Raw genomic sequence first — 20,608 nt, forward strand, 5'->3', positions numbered from 1 at the left:
AATCCACCACAGTGTGCACAAGCTTTGCTTAGCTATGAGGGCTTTAATCTTGGGCAAGTGACAAACTATCTCAGCTCAGTTTCCTCATTAATAAATTGGGGGTAATATTTGGATCCACATCAACAATTCTTCTAAGGATGAAATTCATTAACATATATAAAACCTTTAGAACTGTGCCTGGCATGGAGCAGGCACTCACATGTTAAGGGGCTATAAGAGATAATGGCAGAGAATCAGAACTTAGTATAATGTATGAAAGAAGGTTCTGACATGAAAGCTCTCTGAAAAGCTCATCATCCCTGTAGGGTTTGAATGAAAGCTGGTTGACAGCTTCATGGGATATAAGGATTTGTGCAAAGCGGAGATGTAGGACTGGATACATCTTAAAGTCTTTACCATTTTTGAGGTACTGAAGTCTAAATCAAGTGGTCTCAAGCTGGCTAGCTGGGCTCAAAGCCTTGGCTTCCATTTTGGAGCCACTCATCGAACATGGAGCTGCCTCTAGTATGCATTATTTGCTTGCATGTAAGCAGGAACCAGTCCCAGGTGCTTACCTCCATTTTGCTGAGGGAACAGAAAACAACAAAAACAGCAACCATATTTTTCCTCTAGTTCATTCTTGGCACAGAGCACACTGGAATCCTGGGCTAGTGAGCAACCCGAGCTCACAGGATGAAATTCAGTTAGAAAACAAGACAAACGAAAACCCAGTAAGCTGCTCAAGAAGGAGCTGCGTGTCTCTTGGTGCAGGAGACACAGAGGTGTAATACACAATGTGTTGGAAACAACCACCTCACAGGCACAAACCCACACTGTTTGCAGGGTCTGTCTCACGGGATCCTGAGGTTCACAGGGAAAGATGTTGTCACAGGTGAGGAAAGGCTAGCCGGAACAGGGCTCAGGGCGCCAGAGCAGAATAAATGCAGTGTACGGGGTTTGAATAAAACCCATTGCATATAATGGGGATGGATTTTTTTCTTTTAATTGCAAACCCAATGGAGTAACATTAGGGAACATTTTTAGAACAGAAGTAAAGGTTATTGCCTGAAATATTGTCACTCATACAATTTCTATGATTTGTCTATATTCTTTTATTTTTCTGTGCTTCTATATTTTTGTAACTAGCCTTTATACTTAATATTATAACATAAGAATTTCCCCAAGTTGCCTCTTAGATTTATCACTTAAAATTTTAAAAATAGCTACCCATTTTACCTTATACCCACTCACTGTATTTTAAATTAATAGTCATGCACAGTGGGACATTGAAGCTGCTACCAGATTTGCACTATGGTAAAACTCAGAGGTTTTGCTCTTTTTTTTTTTTAATTATTTACTTAAATTAAGTGGGATTCCTGGGCTAAAGGGTCTGGATATTTTTATGACTTGTTTTTTACTTAAATACAAATCAGTGCTCTTCTAATTAAATATGGCAGGTTGACAACATGTGTTTATCTCTTCTTTCTCCTGACATCCCACTAAAGTGGCTGTTATAGAATTTGTGTCCCCAAAAAGATACCCTGAAGTTGTAATCCTCTGTACTTCAGAGTGTGACTTTATTTAGAAACAGGATTGTTACAGGTAGAATTAGGAAGTTAACATGAGATCGTACTGGAGTAAGGCAGGCCCTTAACCAATATGACTGGTGTCCTTAGAGGTTGGGGACAGCTGGACAGAGATAGACAGGAGAATGCCACATGATGAGCAGGGCAGAGAATACTGTGGATTGCCAGCCAGCCATTGCTAAAATCCGGGAGAGAGGCATGAAACAGATTTTTCCCTGCAGACGTCAGAGGACACCTGGACCTGCCCACACCTTGGTTCTGACTTCTGGCCTCCAGCATTGTGCGAGAATGTATTTCCATCGTCTTCATCCACCCAGCTTGTGGTGCTTTGTGATGGCAGCCCTAGGAAACCAAGAGAGTGGCAGAGACAAAAAGAGCACAAACCATGCTTAGAAGGCTGAGGAAGAGTCTAAACCATGTGGGGGCAAGTCCCAGGCCTGCCGGAAAGAACTCGTGGCCAGCCCCATGGAGCACGTAGAGCAAGGGCTTCCAGAGAGCCCAGACCCCAAGCCACCCCTACAAAGCACCAGACATGGCAGGGAATCTGAGTGGCCCCTCCAGCCACCAAGTATTTCTCAGCTAAGTCACTTGGACCAGAGATCCCTGAGCTACGCAGTCATGATGGACAATAAAAGTGTTGTGGTTTTCAGCCATTAAATTTCGGGCTAGCTCGCTATGCAGCAATAGGCAACTGAAAACGCAGTCGAGATCATAGAGAGCCATGGAAATGAGAGAAAAGGTGGTTAGGAATTCCAGGAAAGACAGGACATTGAGAAAAAAAGAGAAGTAATCATGGAACATTACTTGGCCTCTTGTGAATGTACCATAATCTAAACAACCTTTCCCCAACATGGAAGGCTTTTGAGTTTTAAAATTATTATTTTAAGCAACATTTTAGTGACTATGTACATGCCAACTTCCTAGGATTGATTCCTGGAAGTGGAAGTATGGGGTCACACTGTCTGAGGACATTTGTAGGGTCTTCAGTGCACACTGTCAAATGGTTTTCAACAAGGGTCACCACAGTTTTCACCCTTGTTACCGAGAGGTGGGTCTCATGTTTCATGTGAGCCCAGTGACCTTGGTCAAACACCACCATTCCCCTCTCCCTACACTGGGGGCCTCGGTTCTTCCCACTCATTTTTTTTTTTCCCAGAGCCTTTCATTTTTATTCAACTCCCTCATAATCAACCTCCCTTCCTCCTTCCCCAAAATGCATCTTACCAGCAGTCCAAACCCAGATCTTAACTTAACAATGCATATAATTTTGGCCAAATCACAAATTCACCAGAACCCAATTTTCTCACGCATAAAGATCTTACCATATCATCTTTAAGGCCCTTTCAATTTCATCTTTACTATTTTTATTATTGAGTGATTGGAAATAACCTAAAAATTCAATAACAGGTGTTTGATTACATAAATTATGTTATATTCAGATCATGGAATACCAAGCAGTGATGAAATAACCAACATTTTTTGAGTAATTACATGGGAACAAACCTATGATATGATTCCAAGCAAGAACAGCAAGACATTGTTAGATACCGAATGTATGCATACAGATCTGAAAGAAAAACACCTCAAGGCTAACAGGGCTTCCCTTTATTATTCTACTATGGGTAATATATATAGAGAGAGGAATATGCATTTTCTTTCATTATGAAAATCTGATGCTGAAGCAGGATCAGCTAAGCTTCTTGGCCACTGTGAAGCTTTCCCTGATACTCCCAGAGAGGATTACACCCCATCCTTCAGCTCCCACCATACCTTCATTACAGCAAACATTGCACTGCAGAGTAATTACTGGTGGACACGGCTGCTTCCCACTGAATTCTGAGTCCCCTGACAGCAGGGCTCTTGTCTTGTTTATTGATATATCTGTAGCATGATGCCTGACCCATGTCAGCTGGATGCTTCATAAATCCATTGGTGAAACAATTTCTATTGGACCTATAGACCAATTTAATCAGATTAATTTTGAAGCTTGGTATTTCTTGCTACTTTACAGTTTCTGATATACTATCTTCTCCTAAACCCCAGAAAATATTTTCTCCTAAACATTTTGTCTGTAACTGGGGCACACTGCAAATAAAATACTGCTGCTGCTTGGGTGAAGGGATAAGAAAATTCCTTTGGGGGAGTTGGAGGCATCAGACCACCATACTTAGTGTCATCATTTATTTGTGTAGACATCGGTGCTGGTTTGAAAGGATGTATGTCCCCTAGAAAAGCCATGTTTTAATCTAAATACCATGTAATAAAGGCAGAATAATCCCTATTCAATACTGTATGCTTGAACTGTAACTAGATCATCTCCTTGGAGATGTAACTCAATCAAGAGTGGTTGTTAAACTGGATGAGGTGACGACATGTCTTCACCCATTTGGGAGGGGCTTGATTAGTTTCTGAAGTCCTCTAAAAGAGGAAACATTTAGGAGAAAGAAAGAGATTCAGAGAGAGCAGAGCAGAACGACATAGCCATGAGAAGCAGAGAGCCCACCAGCCAGCAACCTTTGGAGATGAAGAAGGAAAACGCCTCCCAGAGAGCTTGATGAAACAGGAAGCCAGGAGAGAAAGCTAGCAGATAAAGCCTTGCTCGCCAGGTACCTTTCAGTAGAGAGAGAAACTGTGACTGTGTTCACCATGTGCCTTTCCAGAATGAGAGAGAAACCCTGAACATCATCGGCCTTCTTGAACCAAGGTATCTTTCCCTGGATGGATGCCTTTGATTGGATATTTCTGTAGACTTATTTTAATTGGGACATTTTCTTGGCCTTAGAACTGTAAACTAGCAATAAATTCCCCTTTTTAAAAGCCATCCTGTTTCTGCTATTTTACATTCCAGCAGCTAGCAAACTAGAACAACATCTATCTCCCATTGCTGGGAATCCTTGCTCACCATGCAACTTTCAAGTTGTAATTTAGCTTCTCATGGAAATGTCAAAGCAGAGTAAGTGTACTAGTTGGGCTAGAAGATGGGAGTAACTTATCCTTCCAGCAGTTATGTTTCTTGTGGGAAATTAATGAATTGGAAAATTTTTTGTTAGCTCAGCCTTTCTGAACTCAATTAACTTTGAAACACTGAGGAAATTGGATTTGGGGACCTGCATATCTTAGGATGAGATTTGGACTGGGTTGGCCCTAACGAGATACTACCACCTGTGAGGTTTCTTGGGAATGCTCTATACTCATGGTACCATCTCTCTCTCCTCCACAGATCCACAACAGCCTCTGTTCGAATCAGAAGGCTCATGGTCAGGATTGCTGTAGAGAAGCTATCCAAGATGGAAGAGAGGCTGCCTAGCAAGACATCGGCCCCGTTTGCAGAGCTTCGGACAAAATTTCACATATCTGCACCCCACCCCCACCCCAAATTTTTGGTGTGGGTTAATTCTACACATGCCTAGGAAAAAACTAGTTAAATGGAACAATGATTTCGATGGTTACACATTAGTAGAAAATGTTCTAAATTGTATTTGGGCATTTGTGTTTCTTACATTGCTTCTCTCTAAACTGTATTTTGTTTGTACAGTCAATTTCATTACTTGCAGTAATTATGTACTACAAAAGGTGCCACAAACGTGGACTTAGTAAATATTGAATCACTGCTCCTAGGAGATTTAGAGGGTTAGGTGCCTGCAAACCTCTCATCACAACATTTTCATCAACCGATAAATACATAATCTTGTTTGATGTGTACTTCTGTCTGAGGACGCCCTGCTTACAATATACTGCTGATTCATTAACATTGAATTCACAGCCAGCACCCCTCTAACTCATGCCTAAATGAAGCTTATCTGACACATCTATTTTCCCCATAAGGCATATCACAGCCTTCTTGAACTCAGTAACACTAGACAGTACCATGCTGGGGACATTTTACATAGTGAAATCACCAACAGGAAGCACAAACATGAGAACAACAATACAACATGAAAAGGACATCTGTTTACCATGACAGCTGAAACAAGAAGGCAGAGAGCATCACCTTGTGTGACCTCAACTGGAACTGCACATGTCAGGTGAGTAAAATTTTTCAGCACAATGTGCATGCTCACTGTTTCCATTTGCTAAAGCTGCAGGAATACAACGTACCAGGAATGGGTAGGCTTTTGCAATGTGGATTTATCAGTACAAATTTACAGTTCTAAGGTCATGAAAATGGCCAAATTAAGACGTCAACGGGGTGATACCTTCTCTGAAGAAAGGCACCAGCATCTGGGATTCCTCTGTCACATGGGAAGGCATATGGCCAGCATCTGATGGTCCTACTGTCTCGGGTTTCATTGCTTTCAGCTTCTGGTTTCAGTGGCTTCCTCTCTCAGCTACTCTGGAGGCTTTTTCTCTGTATGTCATCTCTTGGCTTTTCCTGTCCTTTATACTCCAGTAAAAGGATTAAGACCCACCTTGAATGTGGCAGGTCACATCTCAGTTGAAACAACTTAGCCAAAAGATTCCACCTACAACAGCTCTGCACTCACAGGAATGGATGATAAGAATATGACCTTTTTTGGGGGTGCATAACAGCTTCAAACCAGCATATCTAGGTTTTTCAAAACACAGTAAACACATAAAGGTCTTGCATATAACATATGCAGAGAACACTTAAAACTCAACATTAAGAAAACAAACAACCCAATTACAAAATGAGCAGAAGATACGAAGACAATATTACCAAGATACACAGATGGCAAATAAATGTATGAAAAGATACTGACCCTTTTTTTCATTAAGAATTGCAAATTAAAGTAATAATAAAATACTGCCACATACCTGTTAGAATGGCTAAAATCCAAAACATTGACATCCAAATGCTGGTAAGAATTTGGAGCAACAGGAACTCTCATTCATGGCTGGTGGGAATGCAAAATTGGACAGCCACTTTGGAAGACAGCCTGACAGTTTCTTACAAAGTTAAACATAATGGGTAATCGAACTGTGGTATATTCATACATGGAGTATTATTCAGCAATAAAAAGAAATGAGCTATCATACTACAAAAAGACATGAAGAAACCTTAAATGCATTTGCTAGATGGAAGAAGCCAGTCTGAAAAATCTTCATATTGTATGGTTCGAATTATATGACACTCAAAAAAAGATAAGCACCAATACAAGATGTTAATAATAGGATAAACTGTGTCAAGGGGTGGGGGAGGGAGAGGGATATATGAGAACTCTCTGTACTTTCTGTGCAATTTTTCTGTAATCCTAAAACTACCCTAAAAATAAAGTATTTTATTAAAAAGCAAATGGGATCATGGAACCTTCATGCATTATTGTCTCCTTTTGGATCTCTGTGTGTACCAGATAAAGCCCAAATTCCTAAGCTTGGTATAAAAGGCCCCTCACAATCTGATATCATTTCCCATTATGTAGCCTATATCTTAGTCAAAGCAAGATACTGAGCTTCCTCAAATATGACTTCCTGTCTCATCACACTTCTGAGTCTTTGCACCACTTATTATTTCTACCTGGAATGCTCTTCTCTGTCTCTTTGGAAATTTTGTTTGCATCCTTTAAAATCGAGATGATCCATTCTCTACTCAGGGTCTCAAAGCCTCTTTATGCATAGTTTCTTGCCCCTTACCTTGGATTTTCACATTACTTTCAACTAACCTATTCTCTAGCAATAACCTTACAGTGCTGTAAATTTCCATGTGCACAAGTTCATCTCTTACCAGTCTATGAATTTCATGAGATTAGAGACCTGTCATTCATCTCTGTGGAGCCAGTGTTTGCCACAGCGTCTGACTCATCATAGAACCTTAATTCATGTTTATTGAATTTATTAATTAAGCCATAACCAAAGCATAACCATCCATTTAATTGCAAATGAAATCCCAAAGATGAAATTAACAGCCTCATTTCTATCAGCCTTGCTGGTGAAGTGTTGATAAATACTGAGGGCTTCACACAAAGTCAGCCAATGCAGAGTGTAGAGAAGCATCCACAGATGTTGGTCCAGCACTGGGGAAGATTATGATATAGCTGGAAAAATGAAATATTCATCCACAAAACACATTGAGGACAAAATTAAGAATGCTTTAAAGCCAGGTTAGTTGGAACAGACATCTGAGATGCCAAGGACAGGAAGCAAGAACAAATGAGAGCAGAACCCCAACCTTCTAACCTGCCACTCTACCCCTCCGTGGTTGGAATCCAATGCGTGTGTGTGGGGGTATGTACACTGTACTTAACCATTTCAGAAAAATTTTCTATATGAAGGTGGATCAAGGCTGCTATTGAGAGGAATTTGGTTTGAGAATTAGCAAAGAAGGGTGGAAGAAAGGTATTCTAGAAAGCTGAAACAATGTGTAGGAAGTGCTAGCTAATGGGGGAAAAGAGGCACAGGCCATCTGAATAAAATCTTGAGTCATCACAATTGCTTGAAGGACTCTGTCATGCTGCATAGCCTGAATGCAACAATAAAAATATTCTGTTCTATTTTTCTTTGCCATTTATGCAATATTTATGCATCCTTGAAATGGTCATTTGGTCCTTATGACAATCTTGTCTGGGGGGCTAATTGTCTAGAGTCTCAGTCTTTCTTGACCTCACATGCTATGCCCCATTTCAGGGTAAAGAAGTGCGGTAGTTAGGTTCAGGTGTCAACTTGGCTAGGTGAAGGTGCCTAGTTCTATTGCTGTGACATGAGCGAATGGCATGTGGACCTCATCTGTTGCTGATTACATCTGCAGTCTGCTAGGAGGTGTGCCCGCTGTAATGAATGATGTTTGATTTAATTGACTGGTGCTTAAATGAGAGAGCTCAACATAGCACAGCCCAAGCAGCTCAGCACACCTCATCTTGGCACTTGCAGTTCAGCCCAGGCCTTTGGAGATGCAGAAAGGAGTCACCCTGGGGAAAGTTGTTGGAACCCAGAGGCCTGAAGAGAAGTCCAGCAGAGATCGCCTTGTGCCTTCCCACATAAGAAAGAACCTCAGTTGAAAGTTAACTGCCTTTCCTCTGAAAAACTATAGATTAACTAAATAAATCCCCTTTTATTGAAAGTCAATCCATCCCTGGTGTGTTGCATGCTGGCAGCTAGCAAGCTAGAACAGGGAGAAACCCTTTATGATCCTCCAGAGGACCTCCATGCCTCCTTCTGTCGAAGTATTTTTATAAGCTTCTCTGCTCTTTGGTTTATTCCTGGGGAGAGGAGGTGCCATGTTTTACCTGTGCCAACCATCTGAAATAAAATGGGAGCTCAGCAAATGTTTGCTGCATGAATGACTGGGTGCATGAATGACAGACAATGCATGGCAATCCCACTTGTCATTACTGTTGCCTCTATCAAAAATCTCTTTCTCCACCTGAGTAACAGGCTGGTCACTGAGTCCCTAGCAGTGAACCCCAAGATTCCATCCTATTCCAGAATCCCCAGCTCATCAAACATCAAATGGACAGGATTGCCCAGTGATCAGCTGGATCCATTTCTCTTCCCAGCTCAGGTTACCACACCTTGAGCCTTTCATGTGTGCCTGCCAAAGCAAGGAAGCAGATATGACCCACTAGCCCCAGGCTCCACAAAGGCTTTCTGAGCAATGGTCCTTCAAAGCAACAAAGCAAGACAGACAACCTGCCAAAAACATGCCAACCCAGCAGACTCAGAATCCCTTACCCGCTGAGAAACAGTCTTCCTAGCCCATCCATCACATAGACAACTCAAATTAGATGGCAAGAACATCAAAGAAGGCTTTGTAGCTGTAGGAAAGCTCCTTGGATCCTTGGGTAAACTTATCCCAACTACCCACTCCCACCTCTCAGTGAGCCTGAGAAATAAATATTCTCATCTGCCAATCAGTTTTCTATTCATCCTACCAGACTCAACTTAAATACCAACTCCTCTCTGATTTCTTCACCCATCTCTGACAAATATCCTTTTCCTTTCTTTAACCCTTGCAACACAATGTTAGATTAAGAGGGGTTTCAATGGTATTCTGGAGCAGAGTCTCAAGCCTGCCCAAATTCTGATCTTCAAATTGCTTCTTCCTCAAAAGAGATATACACAAGGAGAAACTATTTGGTGACAAAAGAGCCCCTTTGCATCCAACATGTCAATGCAGAGCTCGCTGAAAGAGCAGAATTGGATTGTAAAACTTAAATTGAGACCCAAGTTGAGCCTCTATCTCCTCCTAAAGCCAGAATCCATGTCCTGGGGTCTTCTCACTAGGGCCATGATGAATGCATTCAGGCATATATGAGAGAGGAAAGAGATGCTGGGGTCCTCATATGATGAGGCTAGCTCTGAGTTCATTCACACATCCTACCACATGAAGGTGGGAGGATGAGTGGAGAGTGAAAGAGAGAAATGATTGCCTATACTTTTCAAATAGATAATGGCTTGGACACTGACCAATTATATTAGCACATGGTAGGAGGGCCACCTTCTTTTCAAATGTGGCTTTAGCACTTTTACCACTAGCCACACACCTATGGGATCAGATTTTTAAAGGGACTTTCCACACTCAATATCCATGTTCTGATTTGACTGGAGAATTCCATTTCAGGCAGCATTTAACCAGCTCCTGTGTGCATTCCCAGCCCTGGGAGAGGTAGTTCAATATCAGCAAGAGAAAAGGTATAGATGCTCCATTTAAAAAATCAGAGACCTCTAATTCCTCCTTCTATGTTGAGCTGATGTGCCATAGGGACCAGTCCTTACCACTTGAGAACTGAGTCAGGGGAAGTACTCAGGACTTGAGGACCCTGTGACGTCTCTCCAGGAGGGAGCTGGGAAGCTGGGGGCAGGAGGAGGTGGAAGTGTAGAAAATAAGGGAATCATGGAGAGAGGAAAGAATATGGGAGTAGGGGAAATGAGAAAGGGGAGGCTCCTCTGACATCATTCCAGTGCAGCCTCTAGGGACTGAAAGGAGACACATTGGACTAGTAAAAGAATGTTTCGAGCCATCTTCTAGACTCTGTGTGAGTTCCTGGTCATCTGAGGGTAAGTGACCTTCTCTTTGGTGATACACTGTACATGCACACCTTCTTGAACCTTATTGACCCAGCCAAGAGATCACCTAAGTTTCAGTACAACAGTCGCATTCTCCAACGTTCCCATCCCCAATTGCGGGCTCTGATTTCAACTCTGACATTTCAGATCTATGTTGACCACTAGCATGAGCCTTGTCCTAAGTCCCAACCCAGTCTGGCAACTCTATTGTAAGGTCTCTCAAGGGCAGTGTAATTGTTAGAAAAAAAATACAGTACATTGACATGTCAGAATCCTTTGCATGGGAGACCATTCACAAATAATGGGCCGCCCTTCCCTTTGGGGCAGGGGGAAGCATTGGATTTCTTTGCCCTCTTGATGTTAGGTCTGCATATGAGACTGGTGTTGGCCTGAGGAATGTAAGCCAAAGTGACTTCCGAAGGGGAGCATTTAATTGCAGGGCTCAACTTCTCACTCTTTTCTTCCCCTATCAGAGAAAACCCTGAAGCTTTGTGTCAAGACAGAGATGTAGTAAGAGGGAGTGAAGAGCTCCCTGTCAAAGCAGTGTACTTGCAGCCATTTATAATAATTAGATTTTCCTTGGCTTAAGCCACCAAGATTTTGATGTTATTTGTTAATACAGCATAACATAATTTATCCCGACTTACATACTTTGCAAACAGTAAAAAGCATGTTTATAAAAGGATTTTCAGGGGCATGGGAACATAGGAATATGCTGATGACATCTTAGATTCAAAAAACAGGAAACAAAGTTATGTAAGCAGAATGATCCTAAATATGATATGGGTTAATATGTTAATATGTTATATATCTGATTTATATTACTATGTACTTTATAATATTAATATATAATGTAATATAAAATCTCTTTGAATGGTCAGATTGTATTTTCCAGCATTTTGCTCATTTTTCACAGTGAATATGTATTATATCTATAGAGATAAGAATGCTATTTTAAATAAATTGTGAGGATTGCTGTGCTGCTCTGGACCTACCTGAGTGGGCTGTTTGGTAGATAGCTGGTTCTTTGAAGGCCTGAGGTTTACTGTTCATTTGCTGTCTCATGCAGATTGTGCTCAGTGAAGATGGGTTAAGTGAATGGATTGATTAGTTGAAGACTTTCTTCTCCTTAGTCATCAGAGAAGCTCAGAAAGGCATCAGCCTAGGCAAGGAATATAAACAGAGTGGAAGAAAACATGGACTCCTTGGGGAGCTAAGGAGATGTGTGAATAATCCAGAACAAGGAGAGGATGGAGATATCCAGAGTAAAAGGCTTTCCAAGGCATTCCATCTGGACTGGGTACCTTGGAAATTTTTCTGTCCTTTCCATTCCTATCCTTCCTCTAAGGATTAACTCAAACCCTATTTCTTTCACAAAGCTTTCCTTAACTCTAGTCCTTAGGGCTTTTCTTTTCCCAACTCCTGTAGCACTGAGAATCGAGACCAATGGATATCAAACATGAGTTCCTGTGGGGTGCTGGTCTCCCCCTGCACATAAATGCTTCAAGAACCATCTCAAAGGTGGGAGGATTTATAACCAGCCCCCATCCTGACCTTGATCAGACAGCAAAGATCATTTATTTCATGTGCTTCAGCAGAAAATGAAAAGGTTCTGCAGCCAGAACAAAACATTTATTTCAAAAGTTTGAGAATTACTGAACTTGAAGTAATTCAATTCAATTCGATTTAAGTTATTCAATAATTTCACAAAACCTTCTCCCACCAGACAGAAGCTCCTGCTCAAAGATCTGGGTTTGAGTCTGCGCTCCTCTGATCCCAGCTGTGTAAACTTGGTTCATTTATTTGCCTTGTCTGAGCCCTGATTTTCTCATCTATAAAATGAGAAAATATGTACATGTGTACATTTTATTTGAGTCTGGAATGACATATAATGGGTGAATGTGCTTTGGGGAATTGAAAGAAAATCTAAACCCATATAAAGGATCTTTATAAATTGGATTTTTATATCCTAGCCAGTGCCTAATTCTGGAAACTCAGTTTTGTTCGCTAAGAATTTGTGAACAGGTTGAGGCTGATACTATACCTGTGGTTGGGAAATCTTGTAGCTTGATCAACTCTCCCTTTGGGAATTTGGTAGTTTTTTTGTTTGTTTGCTTGTTTTTTGTGTCCCTTAGAGAAGATTCCTGACAACTGAGGAGGTTGTTTGGGGAAGGGTCATGTTCTCCAAAACAAATTCTACGAGGAAACCTCTGGTCTTTTGACAGCTAAATATTTGGTAGTTTTTTTGTTTGTTTGCTTGTTCTTTGTGCCCCTCAGAGAAGGTTCCTGACAACTGAGGAGGTTGTTTGGGGAAGGGTCATGTTCTCCAAAACAAATTCTATGAGGAAACCTCTGGTCTTTTGACAGCTAAATATTTAGTGATAAAAGCTTTGTCTCTGGGATGTGGCCAGGGTCTGTTGGGGATTGTCTGCTCTTTTGACAGTCTTCAGTGTCTTCTCAGGAGTCTTAATAGGAAGGACTGGAGACCAAGGTTTGGGGTCTGCGGGGTGGTTGAGCCTTCTGGAATCAGAGGGCGAGAGGTTAACTGTGCCCATCTGTGATCTGGCCAGGGCCTGTCAACTTCAGGTTGCAGTAGAGACAATCGTAAGATCCTCAACAGTGTGGGCAGCTGGACAGGGAAGGCCCTTTCTCCTCAGCCCAAAGCAGGTATGTTGCCAGAGACTGTGCATCCTGCTCTTTTCCCCTTATTCTGAGACCTCAGAAACTACTTCCTTGAGGATCCATGCAAGAGACTCTCTAGTAATTTTAGTTTGTTTTTCTGCTCTTTTGCCCTTTTCTGGGAACCAATGCAAAACAAAGCAAAGCAAAGGAAAAAAAATCAAAACTTCTGTTTTGGAAGCATAAGTCAGGGGGTACCTGCCGTAGGTGAACTCCACAGAGAGGCATTACCCAGATTTCAGGTTTTGGAGTTGTTTACATCTCTGCCATCCCGAGATCTTTCCTCCTTATTTGATGATTATTTATCTGAATTCTTCCTGGTCTCAGAGGCTTATCCTGACCTGACAGTCTTACCTATGTCAGAATGCACTGCTAAAAATGCTCTTTCTAATCTTAATGAAACCAAGAATAATATGGCCTAGGCACAGACATTTTAAATACGTTCTCATTCATTTCATTCATTCCTCTACTGGTCTCTGAGGTCGACAGTTATCCCATCTTATAGATGAGAAAACCAAGGCACAGAAATTTAAATTACATCCTTAAGGTTGTACAGACATTTGGCTCTAAAGATCATGCAATAACCATTCTGTTCTTTTGAAATTAGACTCCCCTGTAGATTCTCCTCATTGGTCCTCGTTCATTCTCTAGATAAATACAGAACAACCTCCCCTTTCATTTCACAGAGAATGTGTGTGGCATCCTTCAGTGAACTGGAAGCGCCATATGCAATTGTGAGGAATGGTTATGCTTAGAGGGCAGGCCAGTGTCTCTCCAAGTCCCCTTCCATTCTAGATTAAACACATATGTTCCCTTACAATATTAAAGTGAGTGGTCATTATTACCAACAAACAAGCACATTTATAGAGGATTCTTTTCAGGAAAAAGGCAGGCAGCCATTGCTTGCTGCTTCTCCAGCCAACCCTTGCTGATTAGTCAGCATCATTCAGTGGAGATGAAAGGTTCATTCCTCCCCACATCCTCAGCCTACATGTCACCTGTACTCACTGGGTGGATAACAACCTACTGGTGGTTCTGCATCTGGTCCTTCAGTCCCAGGAGTGGTGGCAGTGATGGCAGCAGCAACAAATCACTTGTCTTTGAGCAGACTTTGATGATAAACAGGACACATCTTCACACGATGACTCAGTGTCAGCATGGGGGTTGATGTCCCCAGAACTTCACCCTTGGACAAAACCAGTGGTCACAGAAGGCAATATTAAAAGTGATGACAGTGATGTCCTAATCTGATTTGATTATTTTACAGGTAAGAAAACCGAGGGCCAGAAGATGAAACCATGTTGTCCATCATTGGCAGCCCCAGAAATCAAATGGTGGACACAAAAGAACTGGGCATCTGAGTGCCATTGGCTGTGAAGTTGCAAACATAACACCACCAAAAGAAGAGCAAAAACCAGAGCCAACAATGAGGGGGCTCCTGATGCTGGCCATGAGTGAGTGGTTGGCACTTTAAGATTCTTCCTTTTCCCTGAGTCACCCTGACGGGGCCACTGTGGACATTTTTGTTGGAAGGGATGAGGTTGAGGTTGAGGGGCAACTCACTGTGCCTTTCTGCCTTGGCTCAGTTTGCAAAAGGCATTGACAAATAATTTTCTGTTGTAAGCTTTCCATTTAGTTTGTCTCTGGTGATTAAACCTAAGTCATCAGAAGTCCAAGTCCAAGGTTCACTGTCTTAAACACCATGCTATAAGGCATACTGGGTCTCTAGCAATGACCAGCCTTGACTTTGGGAAATATGTAAAATGGACATAACTAACTTATAGAGTTGTTGCAAACATTAAATAAGATGTGATATTATATACCGAGCATGGTGACCAAGTGCTAATCATGGAGTTCACTCTCACTCAAAGGTTTCCAGTGTCACCAGCAGGGGTGAGGACCCAAATATCTCTCACACCTCCCTTGTAGGGTCCTTTGGACCACACCACACCTGTCTCCCTTGGGCAAAAAAAGATGGCATCTTCCCTTCCTCCTCTTTGAAGACTTTTATTTGCATTGTTTCTGAGATAGCATCATCTCTGGATCTATTTCTCTCCATCCACTTTCATAGTCAGGTACTCCTTTGCAGTCTCTTGCTGGCTCCTCCCTCTTTTCCAAATCTCTAATAATTGGTGGACCATTTTGCCTCCAGAGAACTTTTTCCTAGTTGATCTCATCAGGCCTCATGACTTTAAGTGCCAACTGTACAATGATGTCCAGGTCATTTTTTCTCTTACTCTTCCCTAAGCTCCAAACTCCAATTTACAACAATCTACACTACAATTTCAATTTTATGTTCTGGGTTTCTTAAACTTAATATTTCCCAAATTGAACTTGTGAGCCTCCCACTCCTGTCCCCACTCCCACTGAGCTTGCCCTAAATTTCCACAATTTATTCATTCAATACATATTTATGGAATGTCATCATTATTCCAAACACTATTCTAAACAGTGGAGAACAATAAACTGTAAACAAAAAGTCCCTGCTTTCATGAAGCTTATAGTTTAGTAAAAGAGCCAGAAGATGACTAATAAGTAACTCAATAATCTAATTTAGTTACTGATACTTGTTCCTTTCCTAGCGCTCTGTGTCTCAGCAGATGCGGCTGCCATTTGCTAGCTGCTGAGGCCAAAATACTTGTAATGAATCTTGACTTCTGCCCTTCAACATAACCTATCAACAACTTTTTAACAGCACCACCTCCAAAATATGCCTATTTTGAATAGAGTTGTTAGTGGTGGAGGTGCATTCCTGGTTGGAATCAGGAATGATCACAGTTTATACTGCATGCTGTGTGCGGAAAGAGATGAAAAAAAAATTATTCCATTACTCAGAGAGATGCGGGTAGCAGGGAATCAACCTCCAAACATACTCATTGTCATGGTTAGGGACACGTGCCAACTTGGCCAAGTTGTGGTACCTGTTTATCTGATTGGGCAAGTGCTGGCCTGTCTGTTGCAATGAGGACATTTCATAGGATTAGGTCATGATCATGTCAGCTGCATCCACAGCTGATTCCATTTGTAATCAGCCAAAGGGGAGTGTCTTCTGCAATGAGTGATGCTAAATCTAATCATGGGAAGCCTTTTAAGGAGGACTCAGAGGAGACAGGTCCCATTCCTGCTTTGGCTGGTGAGCCTCTCCTGTGGAGTTCGTCCAGGCCATCCATCGGAGTCGTCGGCTTCACAGCCTGCCCTGTGGATGTTGGACTCTGCGTTTCTGCGGTCACGTGAGACAGTTTTATAAATTTTATATTTGCGAGGGTTCCCTGTTGATTCTGTTTATCTAGAGAACCCTAACTAATACACTCATCTTTGGCAATCCTTGTCACCAGGGGCAATTCATATTATTGCTGTTCTCTTGGCTTTGTATTCCTCCAGGACGCCGTTCTTTGGTGGGGCTTCTCTGATTCCTTCACTCCCTGTAGTGGGGTGGCGATACCTGTGTCACCACTGTATTCACACTAAGCAGATCTCAAGCTGGGTTCCATGAAGTCTGATGGAGACACAGGGACAGGGCCAAGCCTTTGTGTGCTCCAGCCCACCTCAATGGTATTCCAGGGTCCCTCCATCTGAGTTGGGTCTTAGAAATGTTCAAAGGGGAACTAGATGGAATATGTTAGATGGCACCCAAAAAACTTGCCAAGGCATAGCAGGTGTCACTGCTGCAGGACCGTCAACAAATGATCTGTTGGATGCTGCTGGACATCAAAATGGAGAATAGCAACAGAGTTTCTCCATGGGGCTCACTCAAACTATGAATGAGTGGTCTGCAGGTCCCTGAGTCGTGACAACATTCACAGCTTTCTCTATGACACAAGAGTGAAGTTGGGTGGCTCTAAACTTTTCTGCATGATCCTTCTAGGTCTTGTGCAGACTCTACCCTCTGTCTTTCCTTCCCTAGTCAGGTGTTGGGTGTGAAGGAGAGAGGAGCTGTGCATCACAGTCTTCAGGAAATCCGTCATTCAAGCCCCAGATTCCTCCATGCTCTCTCTGTTTTTCCCCAATATATGTAGAATCATTCCACTTTGGTAAAAAGTGGATGTATTATATATACATGCACATTGTATGAATGCACATACACACACCCACACACTGAAAGACTGTGACACCACAGCTCTCCTACCCTTCAATGATATGAACAAATCAAACCTGAAATCCAATTTCTTGGCTTTGAAAGAGTCAGGGACTTGTTCATGCTTTCTGTTAGTCCTTGGGGATTATTTCCTTGTGTCTCTCCCTTCCTTCACATTCCTACCTTCTTGATGAGCTGTCTCACTCATGTCCAATATCATAAAATTGAAAAATTTCACCAGTTCCTGAAAAAACTACCTCATCCAAATATCTCATGAGCTTAATAATTTTATTAGAGTGACCCTAGGGAGTTATGGGGAAAAGGTCACGGCATATATATAGCACATGCCTTCTATAATGTCACTGAATTCACTCTTATCCTGTTCTTTAAAATCTTTTCTCATTACTCTGGGCAACAGAAAAATTTTTTTCCTTATCTCATGTGGCATAAAACTGCTCAACTCAGGGCCTTCCAATGTTCTACTTGATTTTTTCAAAAAAATATTTTATTTTACTTTATTTTTACAATGCACACTTCCTCTTTTCCCCTCCTGCCAATCTCTAATCTGCTTTCTATGTCCGAAAATTTTCTATTTCTAGTCATCTCTTATAAGTAATCTCATACCATATATATCCTTATTTCACCAAGCATGTTTTCCAGCTTCTTCCATGTTGCAGAATATTTCAGAACTTCATTCTTTTTTATGACCAAATAATGTTTCATTGTGTATATGGACCACATTTTGTTTGCCAATTTATTTGTTGATGGACATCTGGGTTTTCTCCACCTTTTGACAATTGTGTATAATGCTGCTATAATGTTGGTGTTTACAAGTCTGTTTGAGACCCTGTTTTCACTGTCTTCAGATATACAACTAGAAGTGGAATTGCAGGGTTCTATGGTAATTCTACATTTGACTTTCTGAGGAAATTCCATACTGCCTGCCATAGTGGCTGCACCATTTTACTTTCACACCAACATTGCACCAGAGTTCCAACGTCTCCACATACTTTCCAACATATTTTCTTTTCTGTTTTTTAAATAATAGTCATCCTTGTGGGTATAAAGTACTATCTCACTGTGGTTTTAATTTGCATCTCCCCAGAGGCTAATTATATTGAGCTAATAATCTTTTCAGGAGTTTATCGGCCATGTGTGTATCTTCTTCAGAGAAATGTCTATTCAAGTCCTTTGCTCATTTTTCAACTGAGTTGTTTATCTTTCATTTTTGCATTGTAAAAATACCTTACATATGCTGGATATGGTTTGAAACTATTTACTCTCATTCTATTGGTTGTATTTTCCCTTTCTTCATAATTTCCTTTAATACACAACATTTTTAATTTTGGTGAAATCAAATTTATCTATATTTTTCTTTCGTAGCTCGTGCTTTAGGGTCATATCTAAGAATCCCTTGCTGAATCCTCTATGTTAACTCATAGGCATTTTATAGTTTTAGCTTTTATATTTAGGTCCTTGATCCATTTTGGATTGATTTTTATGTATGGTGGGAGGCTGGAATCTGATTTCACACTTCTGCATCTTGATGTCCAATTTTCCCAACACCATTTGTTGAAGAGACTATTTTCTCTTTCTCAGAAGGTCTAACATTTCAGAACCAAAAAGAAAGACTTGACCATTTGACATTCTTCTCCTGAGATAACTATACAGAATATCTAGCCACTTGAAAGGGGAAAGGCATGGGATAAAGGAGCATGAGGAAAAAGATATGTGCAAGAGGATGTATCAGAATCTCTTTCTACCACAGCTGCTTTTCATTGAGGAGTGTCCAAAATTTCGAGGAATGACCACACATATAAACTTAAGACAATTGGGGTTTATGAAGACTGTCTATGTACATAATCTCATTGAATTTTTACATCACTGCTATGAATTAGTAATGGTTTCTTACATACATACCTACATACATATATAGATATCTCCGAAAAGCTGCACAGGCTTAGAGCTTAAAAACAGGTTCCTGCCTGAGTTTAGTGTGTTTTTCACCCCCAGGAGAAAATTCTGGCATTAATGACTACAATGTTATTGTTAGATCTCTGATCTAGTCCTTTGACCCAAATGCCCAACCCACAATTTCACATCAGTGTTTATTTTGAGTTTTTTCAAACAGCCCTCTTTAGGCAGTTTTCTCCCTCCTTCCCAGGCCTGGATAGTTTATCATAGAGGCGTAGGTTAGACTTATTGCCCTCATTCATTGCCACTGTCTGAGCCCTGGCCTGTTGATTTTCCCCATTTCCTGGAGATCACAATATGATCTGAAGCAAAGGTTGCAGGAAGATAGGGATTTAGCAAGCAGATACATTGGCAATTTTGGCCAGGGAACGGGAGGGAGCTGCAACATTTTTAGAGTTTTAAATGACAGAGAACAAGTATGAGTGACATGAAGGAAATGGTGCAGATTTTTTTTCTTTCCATTAAAAAAAACATTTTTTTTGACTCATTTTCCAAGAGCGTGAAGGGAACCTGCATTGATTCTAGAAGAATTTGACTTTTAACCCATCAGTTGGGAGCCCTTTAAATGGCACTATTTATTGGCTTTCATCCTTCTCATCATGGTTGAGGGGTGACGATATTTCTGCAAAAGCTCATTCACATTCACACAGGAATGGAGGAGAGGGATCTTTGGGGCAGAACTTCTCAGATTTTTGTGGAGAGAGACCACTTTTTATTTTCCTTGACTATAACATGTTAGGATTTAGGGGCAGGGACAGAGCCAGGTTTTGTGGGGCCTGAAGCTTACATAATTTGGAAGAAAGGACTGCCATAATAAAAAGAAAGTCAAACATTTACTAAAAGTCAAAACAAAATACCAGAGCCTTGGGAATTCAGTTAGCTTTCTTTTAGTATCTCTTTAGGCAATTTACAAAAAAACCCTGCTTATTTAGAAATAGTTTCTGAGACTCCACCTGGAACCCACTGCAATTCCCAACAACTCCCAGTATTACAGAGATCTGTGCAAGTTGGGGCCCTGAAACTTGAAACGTCAGTAGCTATGAGAAATCTGCCAAGGGGTGTGGCTGCCCATGGGTGCAGGGAAGTGGACATATCAGTGGGGGTTCATTAGTCTCCCACTCACCTTAGAAACATCTTTGAACTATGTGGAGTATGCTTCAGTGGATTTAGTTGATCACATATCGAATGGGTTGGGAGGTCTGCTCAGGAGTCTGGAAACCTACCAGCAGCTTGAACTGGCTGAGGGCATCTTACAAGTTCCTGGTACCTCTCCATCTTCAGATGGTGGCCAGGGAAGGCTCCAGGCTTTAGAGCATCATAAACTTTTCTTGTGCATGGATCCCTTTAGAATATA

General features: G+C 41.4%; 1 long non-coding RNA gene across 3 annotated transcripts in view; it reads right to left on the reverse strand.

Annotated features, from left to right (window-relative positions):
• Positions 1-1,537: 1,537 nt before the first annotated feature.
• The window catches only part of LOC143686093 (uncharacterized), a 54,566-nt gene continuing 35,495 nt past the window's right edge, over positions 1,538-20,608 (reverse strand). Inside the window, exons 3-7 of one of the 3 annotated variants that reach the window (XR_013176892.1) lie at positions 14,233-14,391; positions 11,522-11,688; positions 6,342-6,421; positions 3,336-3,518; positions 1,538-1,907 (exon numbers count right to left, since the gene is read on the reverse strand). This is a non-coding gene — a long non-coding RNA (uncharacterized LOC143686093). Of the gene's footprint in view, positions 1,908-3,335; positions 3,519-6,341; positions 6,422-11,521; positions 11,689-14,213; positions 14,392-20,608 lie in introns of all 3 variants that reach the window. The other 2 variants (XR_013176891.1, XR_013176893.1) reach the window with 2 other exon arrangements.

The sequence above is a fragment of the Tamandua tetradactyla genome, chromosome 6, assembly GCF_023851605.1.
Source record: "Tamandua tetradactyla isolate mTamTet1 chromosome 6, mTamTet1.pri, whole genome shotgun sequence".
NCBI classification, from domain to species: domain Eukaryota; kingdom Metazoa; phylum Chordata; class Mammalia; order Pilosa; family Myrmecophagidae; genus Tamandua; species Tamandua tetradactyla.